This window comes from Hippoglossus hippoglossus, chromosome 6 (assembly GCF_009819705.1).
Source record: "Hippoglossus hippoglossus isolate fHipHip1 chromosome 6, fHipHip1.pri, whole genome shotgun sequence".
Taxonomy (NCBI): Eukaryota; Metazoa; Chordata; class Actinopteri; order Pleuronectiformes; family Pleuronectidae; genus Hippoglossus; species Hippoglossus hippoglossus.
The window spans coordinates 19,230,353-19,247,985 of record NC_047156.1 but is presented as its reverse complement, the minus strand read 5'-3'; the positions used below and the strand labels follow the sequence as shown (position 1 = coordinate 19,247,985).

The window sequence follows — 17,633 nt, the reverse complement described above, 5'->3', positions numbered from 1 at the left end:
AGCTCTACTGAGTGCCTTTCTAGTTGTGAAAGTTTTAAGCTACCTCTCCAGGCTTCCAAAAATGTTTCAAATTAAAGAAACTGATAGAATATCTCTATGGTTGAGATGCTTAAAACAAAACGTACAACTCTCTGCAACCTGTGACACGAGGGTTTGAGTAGGAAGAGTTTGGTTTTAAGGGGTCACAAGACAAAATGTTTTCGAACCCCTGCACTAAAGCTAATGAGAACTGTTCACAGCATACTGTATGATAAAGTGCATGGAAATCAAACTACTTTTTTTTCCATGCTACAGTTTGTGCTGATTCCACCTCGTTTCAGCTTTTTTTTCCTCCTACATACTCTTTGCTTCAGAGAGGAGAGTGTTAACAGTAATGACCGATGTTTGAGAGTGGGCGAGCTCGAGCTAGCTCATATCCTGGCCCACATGTGTGGAGCAGAGGGCCACAGCTGCTGCTGCTGCCTCTGTTAATGTTTCTCACCTGCTCTGTTCCACACAGCGAGGACAGAGAGGGAGTGGGGGGGTGAAACGCTGGCCTGTCGCCTCCTCGCTCCATCACAGTATTAAGCAGCATGACAGGTAACCTCCGTCTGCAAATCCCCGCGAGTGAAAATCTGCTGCTCCCTCTGCAAACAAAGGAAAACGGAGAGTTACTTCAACACTGAGACTTTTACATTGGACGTGTGTGAGACCAATTGCAAACATTCGGGTGAAAACATATTGTTTTCCTGCAGTTTCTGTAATTACAGTATATTTTGTATGAAATTCCGAATGGCTCATACTTTTGTGTTCTGTGAGAAAACCAAACCATCCTGTGTGTGGAACTGCTGCAAGATGCAGAAACCAAATCACATCTGGGTAAACTTCAGCACACACACATAAAAAGTTCAAGTTTTGGGATCTTTGAAAGCTCTAATGCAGCACAGAACAATCCCAAATGGTCTCGAGCTGAGGGGCCCCACTGCGTCCGCTCACTGGCGAATCTAAGGCCCTCTGCATTATTCAACGCCGCCTTACTTACACCATCACACTGGATGAATGGGTTTTAAATATGCACGGACACACACCCTCACAGGGTCACAGACACTTTGCAGACAGACAGTTGCACAGATACAGTGTGGCAACCTGAAGTATCACACGTGCACAAATGCATATGGTAATGACAGAGGGAAACGGACAGGCAGGGCCACAGCGAGGATAATGTACAGGGGACTTAATTTACTTAGAATGGACTTCCTGTCGAGCTAAATCCATTAAGTTGAAAAACAAACCAACACAAATTTACTGTTTGCAATTTCTGAACGGAAACGGGTCTACAGGCACAGTAGATCAAGGCTTTGCAGGAAACTTAAAAGTCAAACGAAAAAAACAGAGAGTCACCACATAGTGGAAAGTGTCTGCTTAGTGAGGAGCAGCAACATTCACGTCTATTCTCATTGTGCAGCCCTGCAAAAAGCTCCTCTCCTCGTTCACCTCTCCTCTCCTCTCTTTCGTCCTTTCTTTCTCATCTCTCTCTCTGCTGCTGACTGGGCATACTTCAATCTAATATAGTAGATGGGTCTGGGATCCTGACCAACGCAAGAGTGTGTCCAGGAAAGCTATTGCTTTCAAGTGAAGCCAGCTGCTATCATCCAGTGACAGGGAAATATTCACACTCGCCCCCAGACGCACACGCACGCACACACGCACGCACACACGCACGCACACACACACACACACTGCAGAGGACCAAAGTGCAATGCATACACACACACACTTGTTTAGGGCTCTCCATACAGTTATGCAATACAATCTAAAAACACCTCCCTCACTAAGAGCTTGTCCACCTGAAAATTCGGCCTTCTTAAAATGGGTGCAAACTCAGCAAGCGCACCTTCACTTGAAAGCATCCATAGCATAGCATCTGTAACTGATACGCTGCTTAAGCTCTCCACCTCTATTAGCTGTGTAGAGGGGCTAAGGTGCTAAGCCCTGCTTACTACAGTCCATGTCTAATAATGTCACACAAACCCATGCCCTTCCAGTGGGGCGTGCACACAGGAATGCAAAAAATACACACGCACGCAAGGACACAGTTTGCAATGGATGCACATTTGCACAACCATACACTGGGAAGATAAAAAAATGTACCTCAATTTACATCATCACATCATCACACAAGTGTTGAAAGTAAAGGCACACACTGCTTAGAAAGACACTTAAATTGAATCATACGTCAGTCTAAGTGCCACAGCTCTAATCAATCAATGCAGAGGCTGAGTGTCACTGCAGTAATCATCAGATGTGAGTGAAGTGCTGCAACCTTGTGAACGGATCTTTGGGGTTCTGTTGACCTGTGGTCAGTCAGAAGAAAGAAACTGGACATTTACACAATGTACATGCCAACATTTCGATATACTTCTACTCATCCTCCACTAGTGTATGCAGTCCCATAAATCTATATTGTAGATTCTTGTAATTTAGGTCTTTCTTAATTTAATCTTTATTTTATGTTGGTGAATCAAAATCTCTCTTTTGTCCGATTCTCTGCCAAAACGTTGAAAACAGCTACACAATTTCAATTTGACAAATTAAGTCACAATGGAACTGGACACTTGAGGAAAGTGCAGGACCAACACACAAAGCTCCACACCATAACCCCAAAGCTCTTATAATATAGACAGATAAGAGAGGTAAAGTGCAGAAGGTCAGCAGTAAATTCTTGTTTACTTGTATTCTAACCCCACATTATATTATATGATAATTTTATAATTTATTAAGGTTTAATTTATTAGTTTATGAGCCACTCTGTGTGTTTTAGGAGTTTGTAGAAACACATTTACAATGTTGAAAGAAAGGAATCTGCAAAAAAAAACACTATTGGCATAATTTTTCAATAATTTCTAGTATCTGCCTGTTTGAAGAGTTTTAAGAAAAGACACTCTTCATCTGACTCTTCCTCAGAGTCTTTAAGCCTCCAGAATATTATGTGAATGCTTATGGTTTTGCAAATGTGCACAGTACATGTGCTCATCAGCCCTTGTGAGTATACAGGGGTTGTTTCCCTCGTATCAAAGACGTGGTATAGCTATAGATACAAGTGCAGTATGTGCACGCACTTGTACACATGTATTTCCACAAGTGCTACAAGTGCAGAGGTGTCTGGGAGCAGACAGGAGGAATCCAGATAGACACGCTGCAGCATTTATAAAGGGAAGCATGGCTTCTGTGCCCCCCCCCTCACACACAGCCCCCTCCGGGTAGCACAGCAGGCATGACCCATCTATTTATACCAGGCCAGGGGGAGGACAGGAGTGGGGGGGGGGGGGCTGCATGGGCAGGTCCTGTTACACATGCCAGGGGGGATGGCTGGGGCAAGCCACAGGGGGATTCTGCTCAGTCAGACAGGCTGACCTCCCCCTCACCTCTGCATGAGGCAGACATTGAGCTTGCAAGCCTTGTGTCTTAGCAGAGTGAAAGAGGGGAGAATTTATATGTGCACATGAAGGTGTTTGAATGCTTGTGCCTACGTGTGCGTGTGGAGCTACATTTACAAATGAAAGCATGCGTAACGTACACACTCCTGCATGTGGGGGTGTGTGTGTGTGCAGATCAACATGTGTATACATGTGTGATGGAGTTCGCATGTAGTCACGCCTATGTACATATTATGTGCGTCTGCTTGTCAGGCTGTGAGATGAACCGGACCCAGTGACCCCCCCAGCAGAGCCATAAACATGCCAGGTGAAGAGGGCTGGATTAGGCCGAGCTAGCTGATCCCCCCCCCCCCCCCCCCCCGCCCGGCCCCATCCTTAGAGGTAAAAAACGACCCCAATCATTGTAATGACAGGGCACGCAGCAGGGGTCGCCCAGACCACTCAGCCCAACCTTGCCAGCTGCTTCTCATCTCTCACACACAGTGTACAGTCACATGTACGCAGAGGAAACACACACACACCCTCGCATGCACATGTGTGAGGCTGCAGGATGCACAGCGAGGCACAGGCATGGACAGAGGTCTGCAGTACATGGAAAATGACTTGAAGGGCCAGGTGTCTAGTACAGTTGCAGTTAATATCAGGACACCTGAAACATGATGCTTTTTTATACTCATTATACTCATTAGTGTTAGTGGTACTAATGCCTATATGAGGCTAACAATACACTGATGCTTTATTTTTCATTAATATCAAAATGTTTGAACTGGTGATTAAACCAAGGTCACTTAACAAATGAATCGTGTTTAATTATTTTATTGTATTCTGTTATCATATCTCAGACCTTTACCTCACCCTTTACTTATTTTTTTTTCACATATCAGATCTTTGTGCTTGAATGGCCTCGCATACTATAACCACAGGCAAAAAAACCCTAATCTGTCTTGATCTAATTTGTGCCGTGGAACCAGTGTACAGCACATGGCTTCTACTTTAGGGTTATAAGATTAATAGCCTCGTATGAGGTTGTGAAATTCAAGGACACATAAGCACTAAAATCTAAATTGTGGTCACGCAGCGAAAGATTTTTTCGAGCTGGAGTACACATTTCATAGTGTTCACGGAGTTCGTATCACAATGATGTTTTCCTCTAAAAACGAGAATTTCAACTGTGGATTGTGGCCAGTGTTTCAATGTACTGTACATCTAGAAATACATCAAACATGATCTATTTTTTGTTTTCTCGTGTAAAGTGTCACGGGCTCAGTCTCTGTTCCTCCTTGCTCATGGGAGCTGGTGAAACATGCACTGCCATGTGGCTGCTGTTGACCTGTAGGGCCCTACGGTCTATTAGGGGAAGCCTGAAGCCCTGACACGTCTACATGCCCAGCTCCGCTCCGGCCTGCCTGCGGGGCCCCTTTCAGCTTGGGCAGTGCCCCATCGAGCTGCATCTGTCGCCAGCTATATTTAGAGGGTGGGACAAATACCTTTCTCCCTGGATATGAACTTCAGCTGACAGACAGAGGGCCAGAACAGGCAGACGGGGGCTCTGTACAGTTTGTAACCTTGAAGAACTTGTTACCCCCCAGGCTACAGCTGGCCGCTGTCAGACTCACTACAGTGGTTAGCAGTTACAGCTGAATGCTAAAGCCGTAAATACAGCGCAGTTAAACACAGTTAGCATTGAAAAGCTTGGTTTGGCAGCAGTTATTAGCACCGGTGCCTATAGTTCCAGGACCGCTGCCAACACCGAGTGGAATATACAGTAATGGGCACTGATAAAGATATTTAATACTTCTCCCCCTGTGATTGATAGAATAATTATGAATACATTTCTGCGCAATTGAATCACCTTCGCTCCCTACATTTCTGCCTACAAGCGTCTGTGTGTGTGTGTGTGTGTGTGTGTGTGTGTGTGTGTGTGTGTGTGTGTGGCAGTGCCAGCGAGGCAGCCAGTGTGTGATATATGACCATGTTGCATGGCCATCTGCTCTATATAATCATAAACAAACGCAGGCAGGCCAGATTCACAGTATCATTTCCAAGAGGTCTAAGCCAAGTAAATGTATTTATGCTTTGGTCTCTGGGTAGATGTTTGAGAGATAGACTGTAGAAACGGGCCACGGTCATGCAACGGCATTCATAATTCATTCCACAAACACAATATGGAGGCCGCTCTGTCCCGTATGCACACACATGGCCAGATTAAGGAGCGCGGAGCCAAAGGGGACAGAGTGCATTCTGAAGTGTAAGCAAAGCCATTGAGTGTCTGTCTGTCTGTCTGTCTGTCTGTCTGTCTGTCTGTCTGTCTGTCTGTCTGTCTGTCTGTCTCAATGACAACTTGACTGTGACAGGCCTAAATACTGCTGGAGGCACCTCTGCTATATTTTGCACATAGAGTCTAAATTAGTTACATAGCAGCAAAGATACACACTGATGCAGGGAGGGAGTTTTCACAGCATCACTCCTGACCATAAACAGATAGAGTACCAAGCTCCCCCCCCCCCCCCCCCCCCCCCAGTGATAAATGGACTGCATTTATATCACTCTGTTCTTGTCTTACCGACCACTCAAAGCATTCACATTCACCCAATCACAGATAGAATGAATATCACCCATACATTCACACATTGAGGACTCAGCCGTCAGGCGTAATATGGTGTTGGGATTAGTGAAACCTGTTTTACCTCCTGGGCCACAGACACCCACATAATATTTAAAAAATATATTCTGTGTAAGCTGTCAATATGTTTTGCTCCACTGCGGGAAACATCTATTTTTATGTATATTTGTAAAGTGTACTGTATAATCTATATGTTGCTGTCTTCTACAAGTCTTTAAATGAAAGCATCAAATGTTTTCCCAATAGGTTGCAAAAAACATGAGGCACTGAAACAATTTGTGTCTCTGGCTGATGTGTGCGATATCACCAACTCACCCGCTATAACCCCTACTCTCTAAATAGGGACTTCTATGAAGAGGACCATATAGTGAGCTCATCGGCAAAAGAACAAAACGTTTTGAGGCACTACTTACTGTGCCACTAATTACGTCACTGTTGCAGGATCATGACATACAACAACAATATCAGCCGATGGAATTCCTACAGTAAATAATGGATGTTTTTTAAACCTCGTGTTAATACTGTTCTGTGAGCATACTGGATGACTATGTTTAAATGTAGAAATAAACTTGTTAAATGCAGTTTGTGCTGTGATGCACTGCTCTGCTCTTATTTACATAGTTTACAGGTCGCAGATTTGTCTCGTGCAGGTAATAAAAAACTAAACTACGCCATTGGAAATATTAGGGACGTCCACTTAGACCGTTTTAAAATCGGTCTGTGAAAAGAAAAACCTGTCTGTGATATTCTCACGAATATTCAGATATTCTTGATAAGAAGAAGAAGGAGTAGAAATGTGGCTGAGACGTGCTGCCCTCTCTCCTCTCCACCCTTTCTTCATGTCAGGTGCATGATGGTGGATATTGCTCTGTTGGTGACCATTGGTTGGACACTACTTTTCATGATGCACTGTCGGATACAATGAGTCCACTATAGAGGGTATAAATAATTTCGCTAAACATTTGAACATGCCTAGAAAATGGCAAATTGACTATATAGTGGACTATATAGTGATTAGTGCGTGATTTCAGACACAGCCTTTGTCTCTGTGTCAATCATTCTGGTGCTACCATGAGTTTGCTGAGTGATAGCGAGCTGAAAAAGGGAGAAAATTAGCAAAAGACAGTAAACTGTCTGATTCTATTAACTGTGAATCTGATCTGAAATGGAACAAAAGCAACAGAGAAATATTTGTTCGTCTGAAATTGTTCCAAAAGTAAACTTGGCTACGATTGATATATTAACTAAATGATTCATCATGATGGAACTGTAAGTCAAATAACTACAAAACAGCTCCGTTTTCCACTGATTGTCCGCTGTCGCTAAAATGCTGCGCGATTTGGTTCGACTGTAGCAGCGGGCCGATCGAGAGAGAAGCAGCAGCAACAGGCACCGACTGAAAGCATGATATAGTAGCAGCAGCCTTGGGGTCAGATGACAGGAGGATTTTAATAACATCTGCACATGTAATCATATGCCTTCAGAATTCCAGAGCTGCTGGCAGAGCCGCAGCTACTGCTGTTGCTGGAGGTCGCAGGGCGAGGCGCGGACTTACGCATGCGATACAGGCACTAGTTGGGTTTGAAGCTGCGGCTGAGAGCGTGCTGCGGTTAGCACAGAGATATAGGTACATGAGCAGATGTTAAAACTTCGCACTTTGGCGGTAGAGTGTGTAATATGCAGGCTGGTTGTTTTTCTATGGGGGCTAAGTCTGCTGGGGAGGAACGAGGCAGGACTGATGGAGGGTGGAAGGGGGTCGTGCAGCTGTGGGCTCTGCCAGCACATTTTGCCCCGCTGGAAAAAGAACCGCTCATGGCGCCCGCCCAAGGTCAGCGCTTTGAGAGGAGGAGCTGGGCAGGGTCCAGAGGGGCATCTGATTGTTTGTACGCAGTCAGTCGGCAACAATTAAAAACCTCTCTGTAAGAATATCAAGCATTCTACCATTGTACACTGTGAAACCTCCAATTCTTAGCTCCTCCCTTTTTATATTTATTTTGCTTTTTTACCCAATTTCCCCCCCCCTTGCTTTCCTCTTCACACTGCTACCTGACTACTTTGGCAGTGAGGCACAAAATGGCGGCGGGGAGCTGAGAGCTGGGAGGCAGAGAGTGGAAGCCATTTTCTCACAGATCCAGGCCCGGCTCAGAGAGGGAGTCAAGACTTCCTATTCCTCGTGGACAATTCAATATTAGACCCTGAGCATTTGCACTATTCACATGCGCTAATGATTATGTGAGTTTTTGTTTGTCTTTTATTTCTTTATCTACAGCACTAACAAGCCATTGGGACCACTTGGCCTTCCAAATGGGATAAAGGCACATTATGATTTAATCTAATGCAGGCTCACATTATAAAGAGTCTCAGAGTGGTGATAGATGTGGACAGAGCAGTGCGTACACCAAATGAAACTTATGCAGCATCTAATTACAGGCTTCATCTTATTAAACGAAATGCAAGACAACGCAACGGCATTACGATGCATCATTAAATAAAAACATATCAAATTTAAAATACATTATGGTACTTACGTTGCTGCAGCGATCGCCAGTCTGTCTGTCTGTGAATTCACTTGTTGGCTAAATTATTTGTGCCTGTGGCTGGAGTCGAAAGCCCATCTCTCTGCCTATAAGAGAGAGAGACAAAGAGAGAGAGAGAGAGAGGCTGAGGGTGAGACTTGTGTGAGGTCGAAGGGAGAGACAATTTACAGCGATGGAAACGGGAGAGGTGGAGAAAACAACACAGAGAGGCAGAAAGGGAGAGAGAGATCAGCTGGGAGAGCCAGCAGCGGCAGCGGCGGCAGAGGTCTCCTCTCTGTAGCCTGTTTACTAATAAGCTTGCCCCACAGTCTCGCCTGGCCAAGGAAACTCATTAGTGGAACATATAACACGCCGCACCCTCCTCTGCCGGCCTGTACACCGGCCAACTCTCCGAGCCGCATGCTCGCCCAACACCAACACACACAAGCTCCGCCGTGGTCTCGGCCTTGCCCAGCATAGCACCCACTCGCTGCATGCGTGCACGCATTTGGCAAGCGGTATTGCTGAAAGCCCACGGTGTCATGTGCGTGGGCGAAGTGGCGAATCTGCGCGTAAGAGGTGATTTTTCTGCTACACAGTATGTTCACGCTCACACACGAGGGCACGTACAAGACCACGCAGAGCTGATGCACGCAGCAGCTTCTGACTTGTGTTGTCCGGTAGCACACACACACGTAGGTAGGTGTGTGTGTGTGTGACGGGACAAAGGACAGCGGAGGCAGTTAGTCATCATTAGACAAATCTCCGTTTGCAGAAAATTAAGAGGGTGGCGGAGATAAAGAGAGACGTTCGGCGTTGTCCTCCAGCAGACCAAGGAGGACTCTGCCAATTAAAGGACTGCACTCAGCACGGTGGCGGCTGCTGAAGGGTGATAATTCTGGACGAGGACGCTAATTGCAGCGTGGGACACAGCCTTTGCCGGGGATGGGTCTGGTCTATATTGTTTCTAATGTTTGTAATTACAGTGCAGTGCCTTGGAGCGCAGCCAAGACATGTTTATGGGCTCATGAGTAACCTAACTCCTCCAGCCCGTGGAGGGAGATTCATGTCCTGGCTGTGCACTCAATGCACTCTGTGTGCGAGTGTTGTTTGTGTGTGTATTCATGTTGGTGACTCATAGAAGCCTGGGCGACTGTGTGCAGAAGGGATAGTCTTCAGCGCGCGCACACACACACACACACACACACACACACACACACACACACACACACACACACACACACAAAGACACACACACACGGATACAAATTTAAAGCTGGAGTCCTGCAGTACTTCGTAGGGTGAGTTATGTGACTCTACATACAAAATCTTTGGTCCCACTACCTTTTCCACAGCACTGTAGCAAGTAAACCTGAATATATAAACATAACCGGCATGCTGAATTATACAATAGAAATCAGAAATGCAGTTGTATAAAATCGCAGTCAAATCAGTATAAGAAAATGTATTCGATATTCCTTTCTCCTTGAGGTGAAACTAATAACACAAAGACAGCTCCAGCCAGTATATTTATTTTTATCACTCGCATGCAGCCAACATAATTCAGCCCGGGCCTGATAAATGGCGAGGAAGGGGATTTACAGTATTTTGATAGTCGGAGAGTTGCAGGCGAGGCCTTTCAGCGCTTCCAACCTTACCTCCGAGTGGAACAGTTCTGCTGATTCTGCAGTTTCTCCCTGGCTAAATTGCCTTGGCGACGGAGGAGGCCAAAAGCTGCAGAAATATATGAGCGTTGGAAAAGAGAAGTTTGAGTGGGCGCAGCTTAGCATTATCTGGAATATCGCTTTGCCTGGCAGGTACATAAAACAAGGATCCGTCCTGACGACTCGCACGGAGAGACACTCGCATGTGACGCTGCGTAGTGAGCATTTTGTCTTATTTTGATGATTCTAAATGTTAATCTGGTTGGACGACGGCAAATCTGCCAGTGAGACGTCTGACAAATCCCACTTGAGAAACTCAGGTCTCAGCAGTGAACCTTTGGGTTGTACAGTAAGCGTATAAGAAAATCATCGGGCAAATAAAAAATGACCTTGACCTCAGCCGAAGGGCCCTTGATGTAAAGCAACCATTCAGAGGGAAAGAAGACGGGGGGAGGTAGAGGGGGGGGGAGGAAAATCGACATCATTTGTCAACCCTGAAACTCTCCCCCAGTCCAATATTATGTCATTATGAGTGTGCGCGCTGCCTCGGCGGAGTTGCTGCGGTTTTGTGGATAAGTTACATGTGACGCTCCCAGCTGACACCCTGATTAACACGGGGGGGAGAATAAAATGGCCCCCAATCCTCAGTAGTCAATGGAGTAATGCGCTAATGGCTTCCACGTATGGCGAGAGAGGCGAGGGAGAGCAGGTTTAGGCACACTGGTGTGGATGTATATACAGTATGTGTGACCTGTGTGCATCATCGTTATTTTTCTATAGAGTGCAACCCCCCAAAACAATATGTGTAAGTGTGTGTTTGGGTTGGAGCCTCTGCGTTTAGCCCATTTTCAGGCCTCGCCGACTTCCTACTGTACTGTACTGCAGATCCTGCACGAGTCCTCCACAGCCTGTAGTGGCCACTGCAGATCCACTCTTGTCCTGTCCCACATTCGCAGCAGCACAGGAGGGCCAACGGGGAGCCCCGGCCACCTTCTACCACACAGACACCCGCTCTGACTACAGGGTTGTGCAGGTTTTTTCTACAGGCTGACAACTGCTAAATGAAACCCTGAGGCAAATGTCACCATGATTGACACAAGTATACTGTAAAAAATGCAGCCGGTTGTCTCGCAGGTTTTTCTTTTTTTGGTTTTGTTCTGCAGAATGCATTGTGACCGTTAGATATGCTATCGCCGCCGAAGTGGGATTTCAATCCAGCTCCATGTCTGCAAGCAGCGACCTGCGCGTGCTCACTCGCTGCATAGTGTGAGCTACTTTGCACCACTGCTTATAGTCTGTCAGTCTCTGTCAGTCTGCACCTGAATTCCTTGGTGAAAGTCCAAAATCTTAACACTGAGATACCCTGGATAGAAATGTATTTTCCATCAGCATAACAACGTGTCCGATTTTATCTCACATGTCCTTCATTTTACAAGTAAATTAGTGTTCGCTGACTGGAACTTGAAACATGACGACACGGACACTGTTTCTGCTACAAAGAGAGAGCTCCACATTAAATGGATGCACACATTTCCAACCTAGTAGTTAAAATAGAAATGTTATTGTCCTGTGAGTTAAATCAGGATGTGACTTTAAAATATTTGAAAACGCCCAACACCAAAAAACAAAAAACAAAACTCCATTTTGTTAAAATCAATACATATTCCAGTGTCAATATGTCCACTGATTAAATAAAATAAAATGACACAAATGGTGAATTGGTGAAGACATGAAATATCCTCTTACACGACAACACAAATGCATTTTCAGCCCACTCAGCACTATATATGTACGTGTCAGTCAAACCCTGCATGTCAGTCCTCCAGACAGCTCAGACATGGGGGGGGGGGGGGGGGGGGGGGGGGGGGGGGGGAGAGGAAGAGGCTTTATTATTGTGGCAGGAAACAATATATTGTATATTTACAGTGAGTGTTTACTTGGCCCCGGTTCCCCCCACAGTCTAATCTGGATTTCTTATTAGCCAGGAGGAAATTGGATGGAACTCACAACATCACAGCGAGCTCATAAATGAAACAAAATCACATCATCTTAAATACCAATTTATCCACTTAACAAATGAAGCAGTGTGTCGGTGGCTTATTGCTGTGTTGTGTTTTGGCGAATTATTTATTTTCACTGGTAAGAAAACACTGAGCGCTGGCACATGACCTAAACCCCACAATCAACACTCGAAAAGTATCTGGCAGAAATACAAAGACCCAGAGAGATGCGGTCGTCTATAGAGCTGCTACACACACACACACACACACACACACACACACACACACACACACACACACACACACACACACACACACACACACACACACACACAACCATTACAGCAAAAAACTTATCGAAACAACTTTCATCTGCATTTAGATAACAACACTGCTAAATAATGATATTCCACCCCCAGATACTTCCCATCTGTTAATTCTGAGTGGTAATGTATGAAATAAGATTTAAAACGTTTTAAGATATACTAAACTCAGACATGTGACGACGCCTCAGGCTGCCAGTTTGTGCAAGGAGGTTTCTCCATTTTCTTTAACTACATGGAATTTTTATTTTTATAACGTTAGAGAGAGCAAGAAATAATGTAATTCTGAAGCAACTGGGCTCATACGAAATGGAAATGAAATGAGTGAATATTTCCCTGTAGCATTTTATAAACTAGTCTAAAAGGCAGAAGAAGTAGAATCAAGTCAATAAATGAATAATAAATGAATTAGTTCTTTAAAATGGTTATTGTGAGCATTTAAATGTCAGGTTTCTTGATAGAGTTGTGATTTAGCTATTAAAGATTTTTTGAAACGGTATTGTGCAAATACTCCGAATATTGTAAAATATTACCCCAAAATTTCTAAAACTGAAGAAGGATCCAGAAAACAAGTAGAGGACACAAGAATGAGCATGTACATGCATGCATGTACCACACACACACACACACACACACACACACACACACACACACACACACACACACACACACACACACATAGAAATAGCAGAGGCTGTGTATTCATTAACCATTACTGTATTCTCTACAGCAAAATGAATTCTGTAAAACAAATTTTTCCCTTTGAAAAAAATTATACAGACATGTGTAAAATTATTTTCTCTGCAAGTTTTCCCTCTTATGAACTTGACGTCAGAACTTTAAAAATTCACTAATAATTCATCATAGTATATATTTTTGTGACATTTCTTCTTTTTCGGTCTTAACACTACATACTATGTACATGTCCTACTGATAAAAAATCAAACAAAGCACATTAAAGGTAACCCATAAATTAAAAAATATTTTAAATAACAATTTAAAAGCCTGACCTACCTTCAACAATAACTATTTACAAGTACTGTCAACACTGCACAACTAAACCTCTACACAACGTAGAATTCATTTCCACTCTGCCTTTTTTTGCACTTTTATTTGCAGTTTTACGGAAAACCTATAAACTTCTTCGGTGTTGTCAGTTGGACTTTTCAGCTATTTCACAAAAACATATACTGAGTAAAAACTGGTAAATTCGAATGAAAATGCTGATTTAAAGTACAATTTCAAAAGAAAATCCCCAAATTCACATCCAAGTTCAAGGCCACAGTCAAGTTCATGCTAGAGAACTTGACTGTTCTAGATGTGGCCGGCAGTTTCCTTCAATTTAAAATAATAAAGAATTAAGAATTAACCTGACTTATCAAATCTATGAGATGAGCACTTTTGGCACTCGTGGGTTTTATCAGAATAAAGAAGTATTTAAATACAACAGTTCGTTAAAGCCAAAGAGCTGACACTGAAAACCCTTAAGGGACAAAAATACACAAGGAATATGTTCCCTGCTGTGAAAAAGTATCGATATCTGACATGCTAGCAAAAGAAAATATAAAAATGTACATTCTATTGTGATACTTCTATTTGTGTGTGTGTGTGTGGTGTGTGTGTGTGTGTGTGTGTGTGTGTGTGTGTGTGTGTGTGTGTGTGTGTGTGTGTGTCCCACGATTGGCTTTGCTGTACTTGCTGTGTGGCTGCAGTAAAGCTGAAGTTTTCCCTCAGTGCACAGAATGCCTCATTGTGGCGGCACCAGGCTGTTGGATTGGTCAGGTATACTTTTACAGAGGAAGAAAAAAAAAATACTGCAAACCCTCACCACGCTGCCATCTGCCTCTCAACGCGTAACCTTTCCCTGGACTCACTGCCAGAACGGCCTGAGGGGTGGAGTGGTGTGATACTCTGCCAGCCCTAAAACCATGTGTCCACCCAGGCACAGCTTAGTCATATGCAGGAGCATAATCACCTGCGTATGGAAAAATGAAATGTGGAATCACCTGTAAGTTGACACCAGGTTGGTTTTTGCCCTTCCAAAAAACGTCGGTGTCATACAAGCCCTGATAAGCAGCCTAACATCTGACCACAAACCAAACCACACACCAGGCCAAAGATGGCAGATTTCAACCAATCAATTGCTAATTTAAACAGATATTTGAAAACAGTTATTACTATGGATCTGGTTCCCCTTACAGGCAATATTACAAATTAAATCTCATGAATAGACCTGGGGCTTCTATAAAAGCCTGGATTTCCCATTAAATTGATCGTTTAAGCACCGCATACCTGTAAAACAGCCAAACCAGCCGAAGTAATTTATGTTTAATTACCTGCATATTATCCTAAGTAACTTGTCTAAAGTCAAGATCGTTATTTCACAGTTGTGGAATTGCTTACAGAGGATTAAAGCTTATTCCGGTTTGTTCCTTTTAAAAAATGCGAACAAGGGAATATTTTTATACGCTGTAAACGTCAGTGTAATTACAATATATATATTTTTTTGAAACTTTGTCCACACTTGCCACAAAATGTTACCCTGCATAGGATAAGTTCTGTGACATCAAAGTAGAAAATGGTGTGATCAGTGCTGCTTTGGGCGTATATAGAGGCTAATAAAAGGAGAGTTTTATAATTATTCTGTGTACGCTGCACTTAGCTTCGCAAATGCAACCCGCAAAACCTACACTTTAAAGAAATGCATTATGTTCTCATTGACATCTAAAGTCAAACCTTTGAGTAAATTAAACTGATCAACATGATAGGTACACCATCTACATCCTCTAGTGCACGCTGAGGCCGGACCGCAGCACTCACATACACTCAAATACCTCCACAACGGAGGCCTTCCACTCATCCACTGATTATCACAAAGGACGATTAACCAGGCACAAATCAAAATGCTGTTAATGACTAATTTTGCCGCACTACTAAATTACAAACAGGTTCTGGGGCTGGGAAAAGTTCAAGAAAGAAGAGATTTTTGTCGGTAAAAGAAAGTATCTGTCGCTCTGATGTGTGCTGCTGTACACTAAACGGTCCTGAACTATGTGAGCATGTAGGGTTTTTATATTTGAATGTATAAAGGCGCACTGAGGTAAAGAGAAACTTTGTGCAAGAACCTCAAGTGCATCAAATGTTTATTTGCAGAGGGTGCTTGTTAAACATCGAAAAACCTAAAGTGTAAACACGCGGACAAACGTCCATCGGAACCACACGAGTGTGCACATATTAAAACAGATATTACTCACCAGTATTCCACCACAAAGATGGCAAATGTCCGGTCGGGCAACCGAAATCTGGCGACTCTTCCTTCTTGATCCACATCTCTGTCAAGGAGAGGAGAAAACCATAAGCTCCTGTTTGGTGGTTCCTCGCAAGACCCAGTCACTGTCCCCCTTTCACATCCCCGAACTCCAGCCTGAACACCCCCAACCTTAAATCTAAGCTCCAGACTCACTCCTTCTTCCAGCCACAATCTGAGCCCCAAAGCTCAGGGCTGCACGGCTCGCCTGCCACCGGCTGGGTCCGGGCCTGGCGAGGCCTGGAACAATAGGAGGCCATGAGGCTGTCTGCAAGGTTCCAGCTAAGCCCGTCTGCTAGTTAACAAGTCTTTGAATGAGGAATGTTAGCAAACAGACAAACAGCATGTCTGATGCATGCAAATAGCACAACCAGTCCAGTCACAGCCTTGGCTGGGTACATGAATAATTCAGCAGTCTATATGCTGCTCTCCCACATTGCTCCCTCCCTCTACCCAAGTGAAATGCCTTCACTAAAGTAAGTGTGGCAAAGTCTTCAAACCCCTGATCAACACTCCTGCTCATATTATTCCTCTTAATACTTAATATTAACATGCAATAATGGCACAAAGCGGTCGTTATAGAGGCACAACATGCAGCGCTACTTCCGACACTTCGCCGCAAACAATTTGAGATTTTGCGACTACAAAATTTTTTCTCATTGCCATTTAATGTCTTTTGTTTGCAGTTGGCACCTGTCCCAGACGAGCTCCGGCTCAGCACACCACTAGTTCCCCTGATAGGAGAGCGAGCCGGTGTGAAAGAGAGAGAACAAGGGTGAGTGAGCGACTCAGAGGCAGAGACAGAGGACATGGGGAGGAAATAAGGAGAGACAGAGTAAGACGAAGGAGATGCCGTACTTCACACCAGTCGCTGGCGCAGACGAAGGATATTTCTGTAAAACACAGATGCGTGCCGGGCTTGGATACTGGTCACGTTCTCTGCTTGTCATCCGCAGTGGTCATCCAAGACCACGAGCCCACCACAAGCAGGTTATACCCATCAGAAATGGCGCCCCGGCACTCCAGGTTGAACAAGGCCCGTCACGTGGCGAGTGACCACCTTCGCAAATTTCCATCCCAAAAAAGAGGACAAAAAATCGAATAAACGCTACCAGAAACCCAACGGCGGAGTGAAAAAATACGAGGACTGGCTGCATTTTTAAGAAATAAAACATAGGAGTGGGAAAAAAAGCAGCAAAATCCAAAGTGATGCAAAAACCAACGCGGCAAAAGTGAGAAAAGGCCCCTAAAAAGCAACTTGTTGCCAGGTTTTGCAGAGCTGCTGTGCAGCTAGTTGCAGGCAGAGGGTTAAAATCCAGCTAGTAGTGAGTGAAAAAAAAGAAGCCCCGTCTATGGAAGGGCGGGCTGTGGGGAGGCCCTGACTGTAGAAATAGCAGCAGACTTTTTCTTTTTTTCCCCTCGCAGAGCTTAAGTCTCCCCCTTGCGTGTGGCTGGAGCCGAAAGAGGGGAGCAACCGAAACAGAGAGAAAAAGAGGAAAGAGAGGGAGGGAGGGGAAGAGAGGAGGAGACAGCGAGCGCACAGTGAAGGGGAGAAAAGCTCCACTGATGATGAAATAGGAGGTGCGGCGGAGCGCGCGAACCAGTCACTTTTTCATCACATGTCCAACACAGCAAGGAACTGTATTTGCACTGGAGACAGGGGGAAGGAGGAGGGAGGGAGCATTAGATGGGTGGGAGACGGAGACACAGAGAATGAGAGAGAGAGAGAGAGAGAGAGAGAGAGAGAGAGAGAGAGAGAGAGTGGGAGAGAGGGAGAGAGGGAG

At 44.5% G+C, this 17,633-nt stretch overlaps 1 long non-coding RNA gene across 2 annotated transcripts; it reads right to left on the bottom strand.

Annotated features, from left to right (window-relative positions):
* Positions 1-17,534, bottom strand: LOC117763304. Of its 2 annotated transcripts, XR_004614136.1 has the most exons (4): positions 16,006-17,534; positions 15,797-15,874; positions 8,568-8,662; positions 1-626 (listed from the first exon to the last, which is right to left on the bottom strand). It is a non-coding gene; the product is annotated as an uncharacterized LOC117763304 (long non-coding RNA). The 2 variants fall into 2 exon arrangements; XR_004614135.1 differs by having other exon boundaries at positions 15,797-17,534.
* Between the last annotated feature and the right edge of the window lie 99 nt (positions 17,535-17,633).